We start from the raw sequence: 20898 nt of genomic DNA, 5'->3' as shown, positions 1-20898 counted from the left end.
AAAAAATCACTTAAAATTACAAGAAATCTCTAATTGTGCCATAGAAGAAGTAACAGCAAGCAAAGCCACAGAAATCAGCTTCAACAAAATCACAGATTCCACAGAGAACTGTGAGGCAGGAAGGAATGAGAAGGGTACCAGTGCAGCTGGTGGAGGAGGGCCACTCTGCTTGCAGAAACCTCAGAGCTGCTCTGGAGTGATGTACGAATCATGTATGCATCCTCCCCTCCATCTATGTGGACAAACCTCATCAGACTCACAGGGAAGTGATGGCAGAGTGGACCCAGAGAGGGAAGCCCAGTTCTGCTGACCTAAGCCAGTCAAGCCAGCCAGCCCCCATCTGACACTCTTAAGAGGCCTTGCCCCAGTCCCTTGGGTGCCCTCCGACCCCTGCTTGGCTGGGGGAACAGTGGGTATTTGTTTATCCTGTGACTTGGTGAGGAACAGATGCAGAACATAGATCGCATTAAACAAATTAGTGATTCCAGAGTGGGTTCTGTGGCACAATTTCTAATTCATACAATGCCTCCAGTTTTGCTATTTCAACTAAATCATTTATCAGTCGGTTCATGGATGTCAGTAAACCTCAACATCTGGGGACCTGCAAACATTAAAACAAGAAGCTATAAAAAATATTAGTAAACCAATTAAAAGCTCAAGTAGCAATAAACTCTACTTGCTTCGCACCTAAAAATCAAAAACAGCCACCTCCTTCTCTGAGGTTAAACATCCTATATCAGCATTTTTTCCCAAGAGCTTTTTCTTTCTTTTCAAAAGCGCTCCTAATGGTGCCTTGGTGAGGGCGGGATTGCTTATGGATTAGGGAGTAACAAATAAAAGATGTCAGACACCTAAGTTTCTGCCTCCCCAAAGCAAACATGATTGATACTTGGTTGGAAAAGGGTCTGAAAACCATATTATTCAGAAAAAAATTCTGAGTCACGACTGGGAATTGACAAAGAGATACTTGTACCTCTTTGAGTGGGTATTATCGTGGGTATTATCATTACCCACGATAATTAAAGATGGGAAACTAATACTGACTGTTTTGTCATTACAGAATACTTTCATTTAGTTATTCAATCTCCATAGCCACTGCATGAAGTAGGCCGAGTTGTGGTTATTCCAGTTTTGAAGGTGAAAATTCTCTGGGGATCAAGATATGAAAAGCAGCTTGCTTGAGGGTACACAGCTAATGAGAGTCTGTGCTGCCATCTGAACTAAGGTCAACGACTCCAATCTTTCTCCTTTCCTCTATGACTTTCTTCAGGTGCCACACCAAAGACAAGAAATCAACACACACTGAGATCCTACTAGGTGCCAGGCGCCATCCAAGCAATGCGAAGACTTCACTTTAGTTAATAACCTCTAGGACCATCTGAGTTTATATTTCATGTAAAAATGACTTCCTGCTCCCCTTCTCCTTCACCCAGATGGAGCCGAGTCATCTCCAAAGTGGGAAATGAGGCTCAAGATGTTTAATCAAAAGTAACATCTCCTCTTTGCCAAGATTCCTTGTTCTAATCCTGACACGAATAGAAAGAACAGGTGGCCTCTGAAAAGCAAGGAGGTAGGAATACTAGTGATTTGCAATGTCCGGGATACTTTCTACAAATTTCCTCTGTGCCATGGAAGAGAACTCTAAATTGGGGGCCATTAATTTGGGGTGAAAATGCATCATGCAATAGAAACCAGCCCTCACCTGCTCTCACCTGCCTTAGTCAGAGGAAGCTGCCATGAACTGGCAGGCAGAGCAGGGCGAGATGGAGAAGAAAATCCTTAAGTACCAGTAGAGGAGGGTCGCCCATACTTCTGAAGTGTCCCTGCCGCTGTTGATGTATTAATCTCATTTAACCCCAGTGACAAGCTGGGCAGGTGCTACTATTTCCATGTGAATAGAAGAAACTGAGTCTCAGAGAAGCTGTCAGATGCTCATAGACACACGACTCAAGCAAAACTACATCAGGATTTGCAGACAGGGGAACTAACGTGCACAGAAACTCTGAGACGTCGCCCTCAGAAGAGCGACTGGGAAAGCCCAGGCTCAGGGCACAAGGAGAAAGTGGACCAGTTCAAACTCTAGACAAATCATCTGGGTTCATGTCCCCTGCATGCCGAGCCCTCCCCAGCAGCAGAGATGTCACTGGAAGGACGAGAAAACACAGAAATCCAACGACAGAAGAGACCAGACCGGTTCCTCAGACCTCCCATCCAGCTCCAGCATTCTCTTGAAATCCCTCATTCCAATCAGTTATGACAAATCTTGAGATCTGTCAGGACTGTGGGTGGAGCTGGCCCCAGTTTCCACAGATGTGAGGTCTGATGGGAATGTCAGGTACATGCCCCCTGACAAAGGCTGGCTTTGGGGCTCTCTTTGGGAAGAAGGGGATGTGGTGGAGGGACAGAGACAGAAAGAGTCCATCTTCTATCTTTATAAAGCTCAATCTGAGACACCAAGTATAGACGAGGACCTCAAACCTGGTGGAAATTTCCTCCGGGCCCTTCCCTCCCATTCGCTGTACATAGTGACCTCTTTCATGGGCTTCCTTTGGCTGATGAAGTGAGCTTTCAGGTCCTCTGTGCAAAACTGCTTTCTCTGAAAATAGAAGACACTTCCACAGCCGTGTTTTCCCTAGGGCTGAACAGCAAGGCTACCTCAAGAGAGGTGGAGGCCTGGCCATCAAACCCAGCCATTCAGTGGGAGGCCGGCCTGGGCCAGGTTCAAGGGTGAGCTGGAAACTCCAGTCTGTGGGGCTTCCCCAAGTTTTGGGAACTGAGGGCTTCCCCCTTCTTGAGTCTGTACCCTAGAGACTTATCCTGGGCTAAGAACACAGCATTTGTATCATCAGAACTGCATTTTTTTTTTTCTTTTGGTCATGCCGCACAGCATGCAGGATCTTAGTTCCTTGACCAGGGATCAAACTTGCAACCCTGCAGTGGGAGTGCGAAGTCTCAACCATTGGCCCATCAGGGAAGCCCCAACAACCATATTTTTTAGCATCTCCTATAAGGCTAGGATCTGAGCAAAATGCCAGGATCCAAGAGTAAATACAACAAATGCGGCCTCTAGAGATCAGAGTCTACAGTCTAGACCAATGTGGCATCCCAGGTAGCACTAATGGTGAAGAATCCACCTGCCAACGCAGGAGATGTAATAGATATGGGTTCAATCCCTGGGTTGGGAAAATCCCCTGGAGGTGGTAATGGCAACCCACTCCAGCATTCTTGCCTGAAGAATCTCATGGACAGAGGTTCTGTAGCCTGGCAGGCTACAGTCCACGGGGTCACAAAGAGTCAGATGTGACTGAGCATCTGACCCAAGTCTAGATCAATACTGTCCAACAGAAGTATCATGTGAGGGACATACAGCATTTTAGATTTTCTAGTAGTCATATTTTTAAAAAAGTTAAACAAATTATTTTTAATAATTTTAGTTAACCCAATATATCTAAAACATGACTTCAATGTATAATCAATATAGAATTATTAATGAGATAGCTTACATTTGGTGGGGGAGATGCTAAACCTTCAAATTATGTGGCGTATTTAATGCTTACAGCACATCTGATTCCCATTAGCCATATTTCAAGGGCTCAATAACCACCTGGGGCTTGCAGCTACCACACTGGACACAGTAAAAACAGAGAATGAGATGGGAAGATGTTATCATTAATAATAAAATTTATTAATCAGCTACCATGTGCCAGTCATTCACATGATCACCCCCAAACATCTCTAAGAGAATGTCATCCCCACTTTAGTAGCGTTAGTAGCTCAGCCGTGTCCGACTCTTTGCAACCCCTTTGTAGCCCACCAGGCTCCTCTGTCCATGGGATTCTCCAGGCAAGAATACTGGAGTGGATTCCCATTTCCTTCCCCAGAGGATCTTCCTGACCCAGGGGTTGAACCCGGGTCTCTTGCATTGCAGGCTAACTCTACCATTTGAGCTACAGGGAAGACCTAAGAGAATATCATCCTCACTTTACAGATGACAAAAATAAGGTACAGAGAGAGTCCATCACTTGTAAAGTCACATTGCTGGTAAACCATGACAAATAGATGCAGAACCCAGAACCTGTGCTCTGACCCATAGTACCACTCCAATTTTTGCACACGGAAGCTATAGACGGCTAGCTGTTAAATATTGAGTCTATTAAGTAAAGTCAATGTCGTTTATAATGTACCTGCTTTGACCAAATGGCCTGAGTGCAAATCTTGGCTCTACCACTGAGTTACCTGTGTGACCTGGGGCAAGTTACCTGGCGTTCCTACACTTCAGTTCCCTTATACGTATAATGGGAATAGTAGAGCCTACCTCAGGGACCATCATGAGGATTACACGAATTAATACAAATAAAGTACCCAGCACCTTGCTTGGTGTTTTAAGAAGCAATCAGTAAGGAGTAGCTCTAACTATTAGAGTATAAACAGAGTTCAGATGCTGGGGATTTCTGAAAGGTACGTCTGGAAGGGGGAAGACGGAAGAAGATGGCAGAGAAAAAGGGCCAATCATCAATCCACTATGAAGTGGCAGAGTTACGGGCTCCACAGCTGCTTTGTCAATCTCCAGATAAACAAGATGGAACATAAGGCACATGGTTCTGTGGGTTCAACTGTGTGTGTATTTCCAAAATTCATAGTTTGGAGTCCTAACCCCCAGTAATCTTGGAAAGTATTCGTATTTGGAGATAGGGTCTCTATAGAGGCAATGAAGTTAGACTGAGGTCCTTAGGAAGGGCCCTAATCCAGTATAGTGGGTGTCTGCATGAGAAGAGGAGACCTGCACACAGACATCTGCGTAGGGAGAAGGCCAGATGAACGTGAAGCAGGCCCTTCACCAGCCAAGGAAAGAGCCTGGGACAATGCCTGCTCTTACAGCCCTAACAAGGAGCCAGCCCTACTCACACCTTGGACTTGGACTTTCGGCCTCCGGAACTGGGAGATGACAGTGTCCTACCAGGCTTCCATGCTAGCTCAGCTGGTAAAAAATCCTCCTGCAATGCAGGAGACCTGGGTTAGATTCCTGGATTGGGAAGATCCACTGGAGAAGGGATAGGCTACCCACTCCAGTATTTTCAGGCCTCCCTGGTGGTTCAGACAGTAAAGCATCCACCTGCAATGTGGGAGACCTGGGTTCGATCCCTGGGTTGGGAAGATCCCCTGGAGAAGGGAATGGCTGCCCACTCCATTATTCCGGCCTGGAGAATTACATGGATTGTATAGTCCATGGGGTCACAAAGAGCGGACACAACTAAGCAGCTTTCATTTCACTTTGGTGTCCCCAGCACTGGGAGTTCCAGTATCGTGCTCTGGAACTTTGTCACGACAGCTGTAGGAAACACACACACACACACACACACACACACACACGGACACGCACCTTCCACACCCCCCTGACCAAGTAACACTGCCTATGGGGGCCTGCCAGAAGGCCTCCAGGTCAGCACGCGGCCCCAGTCCACACAGCTCGCTTGTAAAACCTCCGTCTCCTTGGCCAGCTCACTTCAGTGGGGCTGTTGCAGCGGAAAACTACCCAGGAAGGTGGGCTGCGTCCCTGAACACTGCTCACTCTGTTTCCCCTGCTACCTTCAAAATCCCCTTCTGTCAACGGAGAAGGAAATAAAGCGTGTCTTTATTCGGGCCCAGGCTCCCTTGGACACCACGCTCCAGCCTGAGCCAAGGCAGACACAGTGGCCCATTGAGTGAGGTTCTCCCTCCGCGTGTTCCCAGCACACGCCACCGGGGCCCTTGGACCCTCAAAAATGCACAGACATTCTTCCAAGACCTGAGGCTGCAGTGACTGAGGCGGAAGGTGGCAGAAGCTGCTCAGGCGGCCAGCGCCACGATGCCCTGTTCATTCAGACACATGGGGCATTTGGAATTTTATCTTCTTTTCCTTCCCCAAGCCCAGCCACTTGAGACAATTATTGCTAATTTTCCAAGCTGTGAAATGTGACATGCATTATTTCTCACATGCTGCTTGCAGACAGAACATGGGGGAGGGCAGGAATGGACTGCAGATGATTTCGAGGGGTTTTTCTCATCTGCCATGGAAGAAAGAAGGCTCCATGACTCCCAGATCAATTCTCCACCCTGAAAACTGTTGCTTCAGAGGCATGTTCCTGAAAGACCTCACGTTCCTCTCTGTGAACAGTCTCTTAGTTCCTAATCAATCATGCCTTTCACCCATGAGACTTAGCTAAACATAGTGAGCCTTGTAAGAAAATGGAGATAACTGAACATATAGCATAAAATGCAAACGGTCATGTAAGGTGAAGGATGTGAAACCTTTGAAGTTTATTATTTTTGTTTTTTCTCCCAGAGATGAGAAAGACTTGCACATTGTGAATTATGGATGCTTCCTAGCACAGGGAATGTGATCCCACTAGACGGTTATGTAACTGGCAAAACAAATCAGCGAGGTAGCTCAGGGCCTGAGTGACTGAGCAGAGACCCAGAGCTGAGACTGGGCTCCATAAGCATTACAACAGGGGTCCCCAACCTCCGGGATCTAATGCCTGATGATCTGAGGTGGAGCTGATGTCATAATAATTAAAATAAAATGTATAATAAATGTGATGTGCTCGAATCATCCTGAAAGTAAACCCTCCCCCCGACCCCAGTCCATGGAAAAATTATCTTCCATGAAACCGGTCCCTGGTGCCAAAAAGGTTGGGGACTGCTGCTTTACAAGCTTTTCGGCCCTATGTAAACTCATTTAATTTTCCTGAACCATACTCGCTTCCTTTCTTCATCAATTAAGAAAAAAAAAGATAAAGTTCAATCAGGCAATATCTATGGGTCTTTCCCAGTATGTGGTCTTTCTGCAAAGAATTCTCATGTATCAGAAAAACTGAAATTTTTGTACTAACTTGCTACCAATTGGCAATACCTGTTTGCTGTCAGCTCCAAGGTTGGGGGAATTTGTGTTGAGCAGCTGGAAGTCTGCTCTGAGCTGTACAAAGACACTCACTCCTCCATCACCCAAAGTTGTAGGCAGAAACCTTCCCTGTCGTCTCCACAAAGCCCCCTGCCATGTCCATCAACTGTTATTGGGCATGAATGCAGCCCTCTCGCCTCAATTTCTGAGCACTTCCCAGAATTTCATGAAGGACTAAGACAGAAACACCCAAAACACACATGCTAGTAGGCAAACGCCAAGAGAGAAATGACAGCTAACGGCATGTTCCTTATTTGCCACTCCAAATATCTCACATAGATTTCACTCAGTCCTCATGGCGGGGCAGGGGTGAGGTAGAGGACTGTGCTATGACCATTTCCACTGGGAAGGAGGGCCTGGTGATCTGATGATGAGGTCCGTATGTGGGGGGAATTGACAGTGGAGATGAACAGAAAGCAAGGATGGAGGGGCTGTATGGTTCTCAAGTTCACCAGCATTCTAGAAGGGACCCTGTGCCACTCACTCAGCTTCAGCAATGTGTCCTGGGCCATTTCCCCCTGAGCCTATGGGCACCACCCTGTTCTGACAACCAAGCAGCTTCTCTCACACTCCTCTCTTCAGGGAGGAGCTAGAGGAAAAGTCTTTGGGTCCCACCAAGTGTTAGGATAAGCCTGGAGGATTCTGAGGGTGGTTATTTGTCCAAGAATCTGTCCAGTGCTGCGGGCAGCCAGAGAGCATCCTCCCTTTACATTTCTGGCCATGGTCTTTAAAAAACTCCCTGCACGAAGCCAGAAACTTTGTCTTCTAGCTCACCTTTGTATCCCCCAGTACAGAGAAGCACCCTCTGGCCCTCTGTACCTGCTTCTGGAGAGGAATACAGTTCGGAGTCAAGACCAACAAGACTCACCAACTCGCAGCCTCACTTTCACCTGGGAGCCATATCAAGGCTCCCAAGATGGAGAGGGTGGCTCTTCCCAGACTGGGTTTGTAAATGATGTCTCCGTCTCAGGTGTTTAACAGTTTCCTCACCAGGACTGAGCGAGTTAGCAGTGAACGCAGCAGTTGTGAAGTATTTTCTAAATGATTCTGAGTGCTCGTTCTGTTCTCCAGAGACAACGCAGCAGGATGCACAGAAGTGATGGTCTGCTGGCTGCGTGGCACCGTTTCCTACTGCGGTCAGGCATGCTCCGTGTAGCACCCTCACCTGTCTGAACCTGCTAGTCCTCTTGCAGTCACCCAGGACATGGGACCCGGCGTCAGCTGCTGCCTGCAGGGGCGGTCAGGCATGGCTCCCCAGCAGGCTGTTTCGTTTATCTAATTAGATCAATTATCCTGCTGTCGACAATTACTGTCATTGCCCAGTGCCAGTTTGAGTTGATTTAGGTTATTCTTCTCCTGTCAATCAAACTGCAAGTTTGATTGCACCAAAAATGTAAACAACTGTTTAAAAAACACACACACACAAATCCCAAAACACACCAACCTCTGCACTTTTCACGAATCTCTCAGAGTTGGACAGGTAGGAAGGAGGAGACCCGACATTGTGCTGGGCTCAGCCACACTTCCTTTATGCGTCACAGCCCAGCTAAGTGGGCATGCTTATCCCTACACTGATTCACTTTGCTGTACAGTAGAAACTAACATAACATTGTAAAGCAACTAAACTCCAAAATTTTAAAAAGAAATGGAGGCTTAGGGAAATTAGCACCCTTGTCTAAGGTCATCGAATCATTAAATCCAGAAAACAGGGGTTGCAAGAGATAGAGGGAAGAAGGATGCAGGGTGGGGAGACAGAGAGAAAGACAGAGATCAGTTTTGTATTAGATAAAGGAAGAGTAGAAATACCACCCCCATCCCAATCCCCAAAACAACTATTCTGGAAGCAAGAAACCAATGCCTAAGAAACTAGGTCAAGTTAGTAAGAACTGGAATTGGGAGGAGGCAAAGGCAAAAGAACAAGTTTTGTTTTTGTTTTTTAAATACGGAGCAGAGAACAATAAAAGACCTAAGACCACTGGGCTGGGAGTCATGGCCTCTGGATTTATCTCATTAAAACCCCCCATAAGGGCTTTGGGTTGGGGACTTCTGGTCAGTTCTCCCACCTACACAAAGCAGGGACCAGGGAGGGGGGCAAGGCAGGGAAGCCTGCACAGGACCGGTTCGCAGCAAGAAGGCTAGGGTGAGGGTGAGGGGCCCAGGCTTCTCCCATTCCAGCCCAAACTGGAACCATCTCTTCTCTTTATCTGAGATTCCAAGTTCAAATTTTTGTTGAAAGTGTTTCCCTTCTCAAAAATACTGGTGGGGGGTAGGAGGCGGCACTGTTGAGCTGTGTGATGATGAAAAGCACAGAGCCTTGAACAGAGGAAATGTTCAATCAATGTTAATTAAATTATATGCACCCGAACATCCTCCAGTTCAAACCAAACTAACCAGGGTGTCACATTCTTGGCTCACGTTGAACTTTTTCAGCATGAACTCACAGATCATTTTCCCATGAATGGACACCAAGTTGTAAAGCAGGGCTCTTACGTTCAGTATTAATTTTTTAATGCAAATAAGCCACGGGCACAAAGCTTTCAGTTAATTTAGAAACGAATCTGATGATGTGATGCTGGATAGCACTTTCACCTAGGTGACCTCCCCATCACCACGTCACCACAGCCATCCTCCCCTCATGGGAAGAATTCAAAGGACATAGAGGAAAACACACCAAGGAAGTTCCTGAATTTTTTGGATCACATGTCCAGTACAGAATTTTTTTGATCACATATCCAGAAAACAGAGTAGGGAATTTTCATTGCAAAATGCTAAGTGCAAAATTAATGCATTGACATTGTATCTATCTTCCCTTATCTCCTCCCCTCTTCCTTCCAACCTTCTTCACACCCATCCATCTGAAGCATGGGGGAAATTTCCTGCTAGAACCAAGTAACTGACCAAGTGCCTCCTGGGTGCCCAGGGCTGTCAGGATGCTGTTTTCAGGGGACGCTGGCATGCCTGGCCCATGAGCAGCAGACTCGGTACAATAATTTACCAAGATCTGGAAGGTGACCTCTAGAATGTCAGCTCCCCGCACTGAGCACCGTGCTCCTCATTCCATTATTCCAAGGGGGATCTTTCCTTTTTTCCTTCCTGACTACTTGATATGCGCTGGCACAAAACTCATAATTTGACAAACACACGATACTCTCTAACTCCTGGGCAGCTGTCCAGATGAGATGGTGTGTTAAAAGATTTACTCTTAAAAAAAAAAAAAAAAAAAAAAGTATCACTCTGTTTTAGAAGAAGCCACTGAAGGCTTTTTGCAGAAACTACATCGGTCCACCCCATGAGGCTGGTGTAGGCTGCCTTAGAAGAAGGCATTTGGAGTTTAGAATAAAACAGCCAATTCTAGCTCTGTTACTAATTTTGCAACCTCAGGCAGGATCTTGAGCCTTTCCAAGCCCATTTTTCCTTGCCTGAAAAAGGCTCATAATAACATGTGCCCAACAGATTGGCTATAAAGATTAGAAATAGTATGTGTAAAATGCCCTGTAATGTAACACACTGCCCTGGACATGGAAAATACTTAACACATTATGGCTAAACTGCTGTTATGATTATGAATAATAATAAAATTGCCCTACATCTACACTATGGCAGGGTTAGTTACCTCTGTTCTGATACATGGTTCTGTACTCATCGATGTTTCGAAAATACTAACAGCATTGGTTATTCTTTGTTCCCTGTTCTCTCCACCCTGCCCTCCATTCCCCAGGCTTCTCTCCTCACCAGAGGCTGACCCTGTGGACCGCATCAACCGGGCTCCATACTGGCTATTGGTTGACCTCTGTTTCCATTTGGCCAATAGGAGGAACTAGCAGAAGGAGAAAGAGAGACAGAGACAGACAGAGCGAGCCTGGAGAGCGGACAGAGAGGAGAGGTGAGGGTGCGTTCTCCCTGCTTGCCCTGCAGCTTCCGCAGTTGTGTGGCCCCGTCCCTTCAGGGCTCAGGGTGACAGTGGCTTATCTCTAGTGGCCTGTCTCAGGGCGCCTCAAATCTTATTAGCTTCCTCTCCAACTCACATCTCTAGAAGTACTTTCTTTATTAGAGTCTGAGCTGAATTCGGTTTCCTGCCAGACCCTGATAATTCACTGAATTACCTTGGCAGTCCCCTCAGAGGACCATCTTGTCAGTGCTTACAGGGAGTGGTCCAAAGGGGGCCCAACTTTGAGTATGGCTCCAAATGACTTTGAGATCCTGACAGGACAAAGTGAAACCAAATACAGATGGGACATTTGTGTAACAGCAGGTGCCTGAAGCTTGTTCCATTCAATAGCAAGAGTGGAAGCAATCTAGATGTCCGGCAATAGGGGACTGGCCAAGTAAGTGGAGGTTAGAGAAATAGGATGCTGTGGCAGTTAGCCTGATGGTGTCCCCAAAGATTCTCCAACACAACAGGGCTGCCCTGTATGACAGAGAGAATACTGCCCAAATGACATTGTGTGACCTCCAAGGTCGGTCACAGAAAAGACACAGCTTCTGCCTGGCTCATTCTCACTTGGGGGAAAGGCAGGTGCCATGCTTTGAGGACACCCAACCACTTCATGACAAACAGATGGGGAAAAAATGGAAATATTGACAGACTATTTTCTTGGGCTCCAAAATCACCGCGGACGGTGACGGTAGCCATGAAATTAAAAGATACTTGCTCCTTGGAAGAAAAGCTATAACAAACCTAGACAGCATATTAAAAAGCAGAGACATCACTTTGCCGACAAAAATCCATATATTCAAAGCTATGGTTTTTCCAGTACCCATGTACAGATGTGAGAGTTGAACCATAAAGAAGTTTGAGTGCTGAAGAATTGATGTTTTCAAACTGTGATGCTGGAGAAGACCCTTGAAGGTCCCTTGGACTGAAAGGAGATCCAACCAGCCCATCCTAAAGGAAATCAACCCTGAATATTCATTGGAAGGACTAATGCTGAAGCTGAAGCTCCAATACTTTGGCCACCTGATAAGAAGAGCCTACTCTTTGGAGAGGACCCTGATGCTAGGAAAGACTGAAGGCAGGAGGAGAAGGGGACGACAGAGGATGAGATGGTTGGATGGCATCACTGACTCAATGGACACAAGTTTGAGTGAACTCCAGGAGATAGTGAATGACAGGGAAGCCTGGCGTGCTGAAGTCCATACGGTCAGAGAGAGTAAGACATGCCTGAGTGACTGAACAACAGCAACAAGCAGTCCAGTGGAAAGGCCACGAGAAAACCGCACCTGCCAGCATGAGAGTGAGCCACCTTGGCACCAGGAGCTCCAGTCCAGCCTTCAGATAACTGCAGGCCCAGCTAACGCCTGACTGCAGCCGAACCAGAGACCCCAACCCAGAACTCCCCAGCCAAGCCACTCGCAAATTTCCGACCCACAGAAAATGTAAGAGATAATGGTCATTATTGCTTTTTGAGCTGCTTAACTTTGGGAGTGATTTCAGAAGATAACAGATCAATGGAAATATCACATATTGGGTAAAACTCTTATTTTGGAACAATATTTAGTGGGCTTCCCTGGTGGCTCAGAGGTTAAAGCGTCTGCCTGAAATGCAGGAGACCTGGGTTCGATCCCTAGGTCGGGAAGATCCCCTGGAGAAGGAAATGGCAACCCACTCCAGTGTTCTTGCCTGGAGAATCCCATGGATGGGGGAGCCTGGTGGCTACAGTCCACGGGGTCGCAAAGAGTCGGACACGACTGAGCAACTTCACTTCACTTCAAAAAATGTTCACAATCTACTAAATGAAAACAACAAGATATTAGTTGTCATCCCATGTTTTAAAATATGTTTGTTTATATATTCATCAAAAAAAGACTGGAGAAGATAATGTAAATGCCTACTATCTTTGGGTAGATGAATTAGAGTCCTTTCAATTTTCTTCAAGTCTTTCTGTGTTTTCTGAAATGATCACTTTTGATAATCTGCTTTTTAAAAAGTGTACTTTCAAAGTATAGCTTTCCCAGTGTATTTTTTTAATGGAAATTTATTTTACATAAACTGAAAATGCGTGGCTCCAGCTTTCAAGAGGAGTTTGTTCACCGCCACCAGGAAAACACGAAGACAATGTGTACCTTGTAGGCTGCCTGGGGCACTTTTCCTGATCCATTCCATTTTTCCTCCTCCCTGCAGGTCTAGCCTAGCTGTGGTTTGACATCTACCCAACAGCAGCCAGCCGGTGGTGTCTTTCAAAGAAGTCTGGAGGTGAAAGGGATCTTCAAGAAGCTCTGCTTGCAGCAGCATGACAAAGGGCCACTCAGGTTCTCCTTGAATGCTTCCCGTGATGGGGAGCTCACCTCTACCCGAGACAGCTGGTCCACTCGTTGGACTCTCCTTGTTCTAAATGTCTCAGTGAGAATAAACAGAGGTTTCTAAACATAAGCAGCCCTCCATATGACAGTGGGCACTTCGCCATGTCCATTGCTATATTCTTGCTCCTAGCATGGTAACCAGCACACAGTAGATACTCAAGAAATATACTCAAGAAGTGGTAAATCAATGAGTGGCTAAATAGCATTTGTCAGGAACTTAAGACTCAGGGATTCAGTGGGTGGGAGTGGGCCAAGGCTGGATGGGTCCTTCAAGGAGCTCTGGAGAAGAGACAAGCATGAAAGAAATCCCTAATTGGCACTACGATGAATGTAATGAAGGATATCCTCAAGGGGTCATGGGGAAACTAGCTCAGGGAGGTCAGGGAAGAAAGCCTTCTTGATAGACAGACATTTAAGACCAGGTCTAAAGAAAAAGTAGTGACAGTCCACTCTAGTCATCTTGCCTGAAAAATCCCATGGACAGAGGAGCCTGGCAGGCTGCAGTCCCTGGGGTCTCAAAGAGTCAGACACAAGTGAGCACTCACACACCAGCCAAGAAAAGAGCAGGCAAGGGGGAAGAGGCCAGCAGAGGAGAGCACAGGTGGGGGCCTTTAGAAGTTGGGCCAACAGAGAAACTACAGTGGGGCAGAAGAGAGGAAGGGCAGTGATGCTAAAGAGATGGGCAGAGTGGGCCACCGAAGGCCCTGGGAAGCGGGATAAAGGAATATGAGATGCAGCTTCTCCCACAGAGGCCATAAGACATACAGAAGCCATCAGTTGGGACCATTCCCCAGGGGGCAGCTGGCTGACCTGGCAGCTCTCTACACGAGACTCCGGAACAGGCTGAAAAGAGATATCACTGTGAGCAAGGTACTGGAGACCACGGCCCCACGTTGAGGTCCATGGAGATTCACGTCTGCTGAAAGCGCCACAACCAGCCTGACTGCGGCCGACCTGCAGAGTTGGCGAGGGCCGGGGAGACGGGAGGGACATCGCCTGACAGAAGCCACACCTGGGTGTGTGCAGGTGTCCACCCCTGAGGATAAAGACCCAGGCCTGGAGACCCATCTGCTCTGCTCTTTCTGCTTGGAGATTTGTTTATCCTTTCATTTCCTAGTTTAATTTCCTTTTAATAAAGCCCTAATCTTGTCTTGGCTCATCTAATGGGAGGGAGGACTAGTCCTCAGCAAAGCCCAGAGGAGGAGAGAGTGGAGGGCTGGGGGACCTTGGTGGTCAGGCCCAGTTTGGGGAGAGCAGGGTTTGGGGTGCCCTCCAGAAGTCAGGCAGACAGACAGCAAACTTGGGAGAGGCCAAAGCAAAGACATGCATGATGCCCACCCCCACCTGTGGTTCACTCCTCTGCCAACTCAGGCCGAGTTTCCAACACTAACACCTCTCCCAAAGCAGAAGCCCGGGAGGCCCTGAGCTCGAGTCCTGGCCTGGCCCCTGGCTCTATGCTGGGCAAGTTCTTTCACTTCTCTGAGCCTCAGTTTTCCCACCTGTATGATGGGGACAATAATCAGAGCATCTGTCTCAGAGGATTGTGGTAAATACCAGACACACAGTGAGTGCACTCAAACCGCAGTTACTGTTATTCACTAGAAAGTATTAAATATGATAAACCTGCCATCACTCAGATAAGCCAAGGGCTACTCCAGTACCCAGCCCAGTCTCTGCCATAAACTCCTTCCAGCTCTGACTCCTGACTGTCTCCCTGACTCAGGTGCCCAGGGCGTCTAGCCTGAATCCCTCTTTCAAGGCAAGGTCCTGAGTTAGGGATCCCTGATGTTTATCCCCTAGCCAAACTGGCCAGTCCTGCAGCCTTCCCCTGGAGACAGAATCACCCTGTTGGGGTAGCACAGTGACAAGACCAAGGTTAAGTTGTTTGTTCCCAGACTTAAACCAGGACTTGAATCCAGACCCCAACCCTGGGGCCCTTTCCTCTGTTCCCCAAAGCTGCTCCAGGGATTTTTAAAATAGGAAGCAGGAACACTCCTCCAGAAGGAAGACAGACTGACTTGCCAGATGCCCAGGTGCTGGCTGGGATACAGCTGTGCCTGGCAGATACGTGAAGTCGCTCTGCCTTTGAAGGGAGATGACTGGCCACCTGTTAGACATTGGAGGTGGGAATAGAATCTGCCCTTGATGAAGGATGGAAGCAGGAAAAAAGCATTTAAAAGTAATGGAGGAAAGACTCGGTGGGACGGTGATATTTGGGGAGGGTGATATTTGGGGACGCTGTAGCATGTAATTTTAAGAGGTGGAGAGTCAAAAGTCAGTCTGAGATGAAATACAGCAGGAAGTGCCCAGGTGTGTTAGAGGCTGTGTGTGTGTGCATGTGTGAGTGTGTGTACCATGCTGGGGATGTCTGGAAACTTCTCTAAACAGACACTCAGAACTGTTTGTTCTGGCGAGTGTCAGGTGGAAGCTGCAAGACTCATTTCCCACCAGCCTCTCAGCATTGTAAGGGCTGTGATCAGGGAGAGGAAGCCTCCCGCTTCAGACAAAGCAGTTCTCCACTCTGTGGGTCATTCCAAATTACACCAGACAGTCCCCATGCAGGAACTCTTCAAAAACAACAGATTCTACTAGTCTACTAGCAGGTGGCAAAGTTGAGGACACCTAAGGGGTCCCCTTCCTTGCTAATTGCGTTCACAAACTCCAGGGGAAATAAGGAAACCCAAACTGCTTCCCCTTGGTACCGGAGGAACAAGGTATGACTATCAGATGACAGCCGGGAAATGTTGTGATGTGCTCCTTGCTTGTCCCAGGTTGGAACAGCAAAGCCTTTGCTTCTTGGGAGCCAGTAAACACATTTAAGAGACTCAAACCCGACTCTTCAGCACAACTCACAAAGCCATCCCTGACCTAGAATGGGCTATTCCAGACAACAGAATTTTCCAAATAAAAAAAATCTTTCCAAGTGTCATTAGCAAATACTGAAAATTTTTTGTATCAGTAGAAATTCTCGGAATGTTCTCTAAATTCTCAAAATGGAAATCACCTACATGTGTTAGGGTTCTTTAAAAGACCCAATGAAGAAAATCTATTGTATTACTGACAATCCTACATTACCATGCACTACGGCTGAGACCCTACTATGGTCGGGCAGGAGAAGGACTTGGATTTGGAAACCACAGGGCATAACCTCATCTCCACTACTGACTCAGGTAACTCTCTTGCTTCGTTATTTCTGCAACAGGGCTGAGGAGCAATGACATTTGCTCCAACAACACTGAAAATTTACTTTACATTTCCAGTTGCACAATTTTTTTAATTAAAAAATGTACTTTTGCTTTATTGTTTTAATTACAAAAATAATCTACTGTTCATTTTTAAAAAATTCTAAGTATAAAAAATAATTTCCAAAGGTCAAAAGCACCTATTCCAACCACCCAAACACAAGTTTGAGACTTTGGTAGGCATCTTCCCAGATGTCTTAAGAAAAGCACAGATACGCTCTCCATCCTAAGAATAACAGAATTATTCTCTGTATGTTGCTTTGTAATCTTTTCTCATTTACAATGTCTCATGAACACTTTTGTCATATTAAAATCACAGGTCTACACTGTTGTTCTTAAGGCTGCACCGATTTCCACAATATGAATACATTATCTTTTATTTAACTGACCTCTCCCAAGTGATGTTTTGGTTATTTCTAATCTTTCACTACTATGAACGCCACTGAGATGAGTACCTACGTCCCTGTCCACTTTCCCACCTGAGTTTCTCCGCAGCAGCACTAACGATATCTGGGACTAGATAGCCCTCTGTTGCGGGGGGCTGTTCTGCACAGGGCAGGGTGTTTAGCAGCATCCACCTGTACCTTTTAGGTGCCTCTGCTTGTTAGATGCCAGTGGCATCTCCCCAGTGACAACTGAAAATGTGCCCAGACATTAGGCAGCTGAGAACTACTGCTTTAAGACAAACTTCTAGAAGTGGAACAAGCCAGCTTAGGGGATTACAAACATTTTTGTCACCTATTGCTAACATGCCCTCCAGTAGTTGAATGCCCTGGCCAGCACCAAAGAGAATGCATCCATCTTTTCATTTTTGCCAGTGTGAAGTTGAGTAGAGCCAACCCACTGTTCTGTTTTGTTTTTTATTAAATTAATAGATGGGGAGGTTTTGAGCCATTATGGATTTGTAGAAAAAAGTGGAATACAAAATACAGAAAGTTCTCAATTACCCCTTCTCTCTACACCCCTAGCTTCTCCTACTATCAGTATCTTTCATGGGTGTGGCACATGTGTTATGATTAAGAAGCTAGTATTGATACATTATTATTAACTAATATCTAGTTCACATTAGGGCTCACTTTTTGTGTACTGTGTGTCCTCTGTTAATTTTTAGGTCATGTTGCTTATTCCAACTATACTGTCTTGCCATTTAAAAACCTCGACCAATTTGTTGAGCTATAATTTACACACAATAAGTCTTGCTCCTTTAAAGTATACAGATTGATGTTTCAGTGAATGTAAAGTACATTAATAACTGCAACTACAAATTTTAAACTGCATATCCAAATTTTAAAATCACCCCATCAATCCCCAAAAGTTTCCCTCCTGCCCCTTGCAGTCAATCATTGCCCCACCTCGGCTCTAGGCAATAACTGATCTGTTATCACCATTGCTTTCCTTCTTCTAAAATTTCATAGAAATGGAATTAGTTCACCATCTTTTGAGTCTGGCTTCCTTCACTTGGCATGTTATTGAGATTCATCCTTCTTATTGCATATCAGTAGTTGCTGCTTTTACATTGCAGAGTAGTACTCCACTGCATGGATATACCATATCTTATATATCCATTCACAAGTTTGTAGACATTTGTGTTGTGTCCAGTCTATAGACTTTATCAATAATGCTATGAACAATCATGGACAATCTCTATGCTATGGCCAACTGCTTTAAAATATTGTCATATTAATTTTCAACCTGTAATATACAAGTATGTCTGATTATAGTTCAAACCATGTCAACTGATTCCAAAAATGGCAATATGGGATATGAGACTCCAAACCTATATCTCAACATGCATTAATCAGAAGTTATTGCCACATGTCCCAGTGGTCCCAGGATGGCATAAAATTCTAACAAAGGTCATGGGAAGCCAAATGTAACTCTGCAAACCCCAGTCCCTAAAAGTCACAAAGCAAGGTGAATCTAGAGTAACAAGACCAGGAAATGCACTTTACACTGACATTTTCAAGCTTTCCACTCCTAGACTGACATTTCTAGAAAAGACATGCTCAGCTTGAGTGCCAGGAGAAAAGGCTTGTGCACAGCTCTTTGGATCTGTGCCTACCGTTGATATTTGGGATTTGCTAAACTGAAAGTCACCACTCTTTGAAGACTGCTGCTGCTATCTTTCTGGTTTTAGAAGGAAGGGTGGAAAAAAGATGAAAACTAAAGAAAATAATGTTGCAAAGAAGAAGAACTGTAGGACCTGGACCTGTGCAGATAAAGAAACTCTTCTCTCACATATTCACTGGAGATTTCCACCAAAGCGACACAGGAAGAGGCACTGGAGAGAAATCCCCGCCGCCCTTTCCCTGACCAGGTTGATAGAAGCTGATTCCTGGCAGACATGTCGGCTGGTTTTCTGTTGTACCACAACCCTACCTTTGCACCACGCTCCACCCCATTTCAACCACCCTGTGCCCAGAGAGTTCCCTTTATTGAGAGTATGGTAGGTGCTGGTAATTTGAGCAGCAATTGGGTACTGATCATCCTTTCCCATCCCACCTTTATTAGGGAGCATGGTAGTTCAAATCTAGGCATGTAGTTGACCCTCATTCCACATCTGTTGCTAATATCACCAGCATTTTACCGATAAAGAAACTGAAGCACAGAGAGGTTAAGTGACTTGCTCAAGGTCACACAGTTGGTAAATAGCAGAGCCAAGATTCATATTCATAAGATTCTTCTGCACTATGCCATGCCACTAATGAATAGATAGCACATTAAGAACAAGTGTTAGGGAAGGAAAGAGGATGTTCCTTCCTATCTCTTTAACTGAATAGGCCATAAAAGACCACAGAGATGAAATGTTCTGGAGCACGCTCAAGGGGCCAAGGGCTTTCAGAGAAGCAGCTTAAGGTGGCAGAAAAAAACACAGAGAACAAAAGTACAGAACTGTGCAAAGGGCTGAGACCCAGGATGTTTCGCTGGTTCAGCCTCCCCTCTCCAGACGAGAGGACAGTGGCCCGTGATGTTTCTGGGAGTCAGAGATGAACTCAGTCTGCTCAAAGTACAAGGTGGCAGGATTGGGTGAAGTCAACATTGAGAACATCAAACAACACAAAAATGAGGACATAGGAGGGCCAACGACCTGGATTTGGATGCTGACAAATCTATACTACAACCCCGGATCAGTCACAAAGCTCCCTTGACCTCAGTGAATACATCTGTAAAGTGGGAGTGATCGTGGTTACAACCCATAGTAGAACTTGATATAAGGCTCTTAGCACATAATCCACAGTGTCAGCTGTATTATTATTACTGTTATGAAACTGTGCTTGGTCCAGCCCATCCTGCCTGGAAAGAAAGCCACCACAGGGCCAAATGGGAATGATGGTCACCCAGGCTGTGTCACGTATTGGGCAGGGAGCTGGTGAACACAGAGGACTTGATCAGCAGCAGCTGCTTCTCCACTAGTGACTCCTGAGCCATGCCCCACATCTGCAACCATTGGGCTCCCTAATTCACTTCTTCAGATGAAGCCAGCGCTGATGCAGTCTTCCCGATTAGAAGTGAGAAATGGGGATTCACAACACTCAGATGAGGGCTGTGACAGCAGATGTGACCACAGACATGTCCTATGACCATCAACCCACCAAATGTCTGGAAACGCGGAGCTGTCCACAAGGTCATTTTTTGTCTGGTTTGAACACATTATCCAGCTGAATTGGATTTGCCAGGTGTTCATGCTGATGTTTGGCTCCTGAACTCTCTTCCCAGTTCCCTCTATGATAAGATGATTGCTTGTAAGACAACTGGCAATTACAGTCCTTCTAAGAGTCTGGGCATATATTAAAAGATTAGCCTTGGACATGCGCCACTAGGTGACCAGCGAGCATTTACAATCTGGAAATGATAATTTAAATGGAAATATGTACTATAATTTTTATTTCTGAAAAAGAAGAGATTCTGGCACTCTCCCCTCTCCACCTTGTCTTTTGCAGGCTTTGGCCACATACGGCTCACATCTGGCGTGGGGATCACCTAATGAAAGGCTTTTGTGATCAATGAAATTTACAAAGGGATGGAGTTGGCGATAGAGACAGGGCAGGATTTCATGTCTACTGCTGCTCCCTAGAGAAGGGCCTTCATGCCTTCAATCACATACACCTACATACCCTCCTTTTCCCTCCCTCCCTCCCAGGACCAGATCTGCCCACTGGCACTTGCTCTGCCCTTGCCCAGCCCTGACAGTCAGTGCTGCCTTCCCTTCACAATCTGAGAGCCTTGCCTGTCTCCCACCAGTCCTGGGCCTGCTCCCTCCCTTCCTCTATTCTTCCCTCACTTTATGAATGACTGCATAATGGACAAGTGGTCACATGAATCACCCCGTGAGATAAATGGAGCAAATACATCTTGCTGAGGAAGGCAATGATCCATTGTTTCAACTGAAATTTTCAAGAGGGCTTTTAAGAGGTT

The 20898-nt window shown here is 46.1% G+C and overlaps 1 protein-coding gene and 1 non-coding gene across 7 annotated transcripts in view; one reads left to right on the top strand and one right to left on the bottom strand.

Moving 5' to 3' along the window:
• CHST11 (carbohydrate sulfotransferase 11) overlaps positions 1–20898 on the bottom strand; it is a 266248-nt gene that overhangs the window by 90873 nt on the left and 154477 nt on the right. The gene's annotated exons all lie outside the window — the stretch shown is intronic.
• On the top strand, positions 12445–12516 carry TRNAF-GAA (transfer RNA phenylalanine (anticodon GAA)). Its single transcript has one exon. It is a non-coding gene; the product is annotated as a tRNA-Phe (tRNA).

The sequence above is a fragment of the Ovis canadensis genome, chromosome 3, assembly GCF_042477335.2.
Source record: "Ovis canadensis isolate MfBH-ARS-UI-01 breed Bighorn chromosome 3, ARS-UI_OviCan_v2, whole genome shotgun sequence".
In the NCBI taxonomy this organism is placed as follows: Eukaryota; Metazoa; Chordata; class Mammalia; order Artiodactyla; family Bovidae; genus Ovis; species Ovis canadensis.
Note: the sequence above shows the minus strand (reverse complement) of the source record. Positions and strands in the feature narration are given on the sequence as shown.